Raw genomic sequence first — 5,039 nt, 5'->3', positions numbered from 1 at the left:
ATTGTCAATTATTTATGGAAGATAGGTTAAAATCTTTTGTTTGCAAGGATTATGTCTATTAAATGTCGTTATGCAAATAGTGATGGAAAATAGAATGAATCCTTGTATATTCCGCAGTAATTGATCTTCCCTGATCCATATTTTATGTATTACTGTGTGGCTCCGTAATGTGTCTTATGTTGAGCACGAAACAACCAAGTTGATTATTTTTATGATTAGCCTTGTTGTTGTTCCGTAAGGTACTTTATGTCGAGCATTTTGAACTAAATTAATCATCTTGTTTGGTTATTTAGTTATGACTCCACAAGTCTTCTTATGTTTGAGCGTTCATGACTGGGTTGATTGTTTTCATGATTAACTTAGGCATTGCTCCATAGACTCTTTTATGTGAGTATGACCAATTAAATTAATTACTTTTGTGGTTAATTTGGTTGTGTATTTGATTAGATTAATTATGGGTTTACTTGTAATTAATCTAATTGACCGATCTTAAGTCTCATAAGTTTACTTGTGTTGAGAATTTTCGGTTAAATTAATCATGAACTTCTTGTGGTTAATTTAATATTTTGGATTCAAATTCATACTTGTATCTGATTTGTTATGTCCAAAGAAATCCTTCTTTTCTTTCGAAATTAAGGTCGCTCTTGTTGTTCCCTTGGGAATGACATATTATGGGGGAGAGTTCTTTTTGAACTTGCGCTTAATTGCCAAATCTTTGTGGGGAGTGTGACTGTGGAATATTATAGGGGTTATCTTGTATCTTTAAACTCCTTGATGAATGCATTTAGCTTCGGATTTATGATTGCATCTAAATAAGATGATGTGTGTTCTTTGTTTTGGTCATGAAATGTCTCTTTCAGAAATTTCATTAGGATCCCGTTCTTGTACCTTTGCCAATTTTATTGACAAAAAGTGGGAGAATTAATATGTAGTTCACACTACAAATACATATGGTTTTCGGATCATTATGTAAGGGGGAGTGGTTTCCATGTGAGATGGAGTATTGACTACGGGGGAGTGATACATATCACCATAGTACTGTTGTTGAAGTTGTGATACAATTGAACTTTGACGTTGTATAATGATACTATGACACTATATAACAATGATTGAGAACTGTTGTTTTCTTGTTGTTATAGCTACGGATTTTCAACAACGATGATGCTAAACTTAAAACCTTTGGGATCATTGGAGTACTTGGAAGTGACGAAGATTTCGAGTAATGTTGAAGATTAGGCATGTAGAATAGGAGCTACAAAAGTTAATTTATTTATTTTTTGTATTCCATATGTATTAATAGGCATGTGCATGCTTTGGTACCAAGGTAACATTGATTGCAAACCCTGATTTGAAGACTATATAAGGCAAAACTCTAGCAACTAGGAAACCTAATCGCCACACTTCCTGTGTGATAGTAGTTGCGACTAGAGTCGATCCTCCATTAACCTAGGTTTTTCCTAAAATCATTATAGGTTAACGACTTAAAGACTTCATTGGGATTCTGAAGCCAGACCAAACTATTTTCTTCATAGTTGCGTGTTCTGATCTTACTTTGTTCTATTGTATTGAGTACTATCTTCTCTAAGATTTGCTCGAGATTTAACCTCCGATAGGTAAGATAAAAATTAGTCACAAACATCTTCATCTCATCGTTTGTGATTCCACAATATCTTGTTTCGCTTCCATACGATTAATATTATTTTGAGGTGATTGATATTACTAGGCTGTTATTCGGGAATATAAGTCCGATGTATCCATTGGTTCCTGTTCACCTGATTTACCAAAAGACCGAACAAAAATCGTAGGTAGGAGACAGATTTATCTATTAAATAGACTTTTCTGTGTGAGACAGATTTGTTTATCAAGTCTTCGACTTTGGGTCGTAGCAACTCTTAGTTGTGGGTGAGATCAGCTAAGGGAATCAAGTGCGCAGAATCCGGCGTGGTTCAAGAGGCGTAAAGAACGCGACTGTACCTTAATCAGTGTGAAATTGGTTATGGCTCAACTACATTCCAGTCAGAAGTTAACTTGTAGTAGGCTAGAGTCTGTAGCGGCTTAATACAGCGTGGTGTTCAAATCTGGACTAGGTCCTGGGGTTTTTCTGCATTTGTGGTTTCCTCGTTAACAAAATTTCTGGTGTTTGTGTTATTTCTTTTCCGCATTATATTTTTATATAATTGAAATATCACAGGTTGTGTGTAGTTCAGTCATTTGGTGAATCTAACCTTTGGTTGTTGATTGAAATTGATTGACGCTTGGATATTGGTCTTTGGTACCATCCAAGTTATTTCTCATATAAATCCAGCTCACAGATTTCTGTCTGTTCGATTGTAGATTGATTTGAGAAATTGAGATATAACTCTTGGATGTATTTTTCTTGATTGAGTCTGACTGTCTAGTTGATTCTCTTGGAAATATATTGGAGTTAATCCATACAAATTGCCTAAACGAAATATTGGGTGTAGTTGTTAGACCTCGCTTTTTCACACTTCTTGTTAGAAACTATTATTCAAAAATATTTATTTACTAAATCATTGCTGAAAAATCCATCGAAATAAAAATTGGACCATGAAAAATGTATCAACACCCGAAACGTCAGATGATGCGTTGATTGCCATGATATTACATGGAAGAAAGTCATCCCTCCCCATGAACACTTTAGTTTTCAGTATGACAAAAATCAAAATAATTAAGAAGATGCTCGTTAAGAAAACCAGATGCACATCCCATAAAAAAGAAAAAAAAGAAGAAGACGCTTGTACTCGTTAAGAAAACCAGATACACACAATTAGAAGTGGTTGCACTGACCCACCAGACTGCCAAAGGCATATGATTAGCAACAAGTGGAACCATCGACCTATGTCGGGATTTTTTTTTTTACAAATAGAAGTTAGTAATTCTTAAAACATGACTAGTAGAGCCATCTATTGTGGAATGAGTATGTGCTAGCCTAACATTAAATTCATCTATTTATAGAGCTGTTTTCATACAAAATGGTGGGATGTAATCCCAATTTAATTACATCTAAATTGTATTGTCTCCTTAGCTAAAATATCTGTTACATTGTTTGTAGTTATGTGAACGAAATTAAAACATAGAAAATTAGAAGAAACCTATTATAGGGGCTCCAAACTTTGGTTTTTAGGGGCTCACAAGATGACAAAATAAAGAGCCATGAAATAGTAATCAACAAAACCCCTTAACCTATTAATTTTGTTAATGGTAATATCTTCCATTAGTTAGTGCTAATAATTAGATTAACTAAATTAAGTATGATTAGTAATTAAGTTAGACTAATTTATAGTTAGGGTTTGAAAATCAAAATCAAAATCTAGTTTTTTTTTTCTAAATTTAACATACGGTTGGGAGTCTTCAATTTTCCCAACCGTAAAAAAAAACCAAGTTAAAATACGGTTTGGAGTTTATATATTCCCAACCGTAACTACCATATACAGGTTAAAATACGGTTGAGAGTTCATATTTTCCTAATCGTATAAGTGTTTTACGGTTAGGAAAACCAATACTTCCTGACCGTAAGTAATTCTGAAACTATTTCGAAATCCCTAATTTGATCAAATCTAACCTATTTATGCGATCAAAAGCAACAAAAAAGGATGGATTTTCGATTCTTATCTAATTAAAGTAATTACTTACAAAGAATCGATGAAGTAATTACTTGCAGAGAATCGTGGTTGAAGAACAACAAAAAAAAAAGAAAAAAGAAAGAAGAATAAGAGACAATGGAGAAAAAGAAGAGGATTAGGTTTAGGTTTAGTTTTTGGCTTTAGATTAATTATTTAAGAATTTCTTTCTTTTTTTTAATTATGGATGAAATATCCCCTTATCCACATTTGGCGCACTTGAATCTATAAGAGCCCTCAAAACCAAAAATTTGGAGCTCCTATAATAGGGTTCAATTAGAACAAAAGCTGACTTTTTTTTTTTTTTTACTTCCTCCATTGTTTGCAGACCCATGCCAGTATAATTGCGTCATTTTTGCAAAATCTTTCTTAAGGCGCTCGTAATCTTGTTACACAAATAACAACTTTCTTAACCGTAATCTCAACTCCTTGATCACCTTATCAATTAAACGTAATCCAACCACGTGTCTCCTTTTCCCGCCCAAACTTTTTCTCTCGCTGCATGAATCCCCAATTTCTTCTTCTTATTCTTCATTCTCATTCTCATTCTGTAACAGTAAAAACCCTAGAAAGGAAAGAGCTTCTGTAACTCTTGGATGTATTTTTCTTGATTGAGTCTGTCTGTCTACTTGATTCTCTTGGAAATATATTGGAGTTAGTCCATACAGATTGCCTAAACGAAATATTGGGTATGCTTGTTAGACCTCGCTTTTTCACACTTCTTATTAGAAACTATTATTCAAAAATATTTGTTTACTACATCATTGCTGAAAAATCCATCGAAATAAAAACTGGACCATGAAAAATGTATACAACACCCGAAACGTCTGATGATGCGTTGATTGCCATGATATTACATGGAAGAAAGTCATCCCTCCCCATGAACACTTTAGCTTTCAGTATGACAAAAATAAAATAGTTAAGAAGATACTCGTTAAGAAAAACAGATGCACATCCCAAAAAAAAGAAGAAGAAGAAGAAGACGCTTGTACTCGTTAAGAAAACCAGATTCACATAATCAGAAGTGGTTGCAGTGACCCATCAGACTATAAGTCAGACTGCCAAAGTCATACGATTAGTAACGAGTGGAACCACCAACCTATGCCAGGATTTTTTTTTTTACAAATAGGAATTTCATTAAAAGACTAACTTATGGAGTTAGTAACCCTTAAAACATGACTAGTAGAGCCATCTAATGTGGAATGAGCCTGCTCTTTCCTAGCATTAAACTTATCTATTGATAGAGTTGTTCAAGTACAAAATGACCGGATGTAATCCCAACTTAATTACATCTAAATTGTATTGCCTCGTTAGCTAAAATATATGCTATATTATTTGCAGTTATGTGAACGAAATTAAAACATAGAAAATTAGAACAAAAGCTGACTTTTTTTTTTT

The sequence above is a fragment of the Papaver somniferum genome, chromosome 5 (assembly GCF_003573695.1).
Source record: "Papaver somniferum cultivar HN1 chromosome 5, ASM357369v1, whole genome shotgun sequence".
NCBI lineage: Eukaryota > Viridiplantae > Streptophyta > Magnoliopsida > Ranunculales > Papaveraceae > Papaver > Papaver somniferum.
This window is presented reverse-complemented; position numbering follows the sequence as displayed.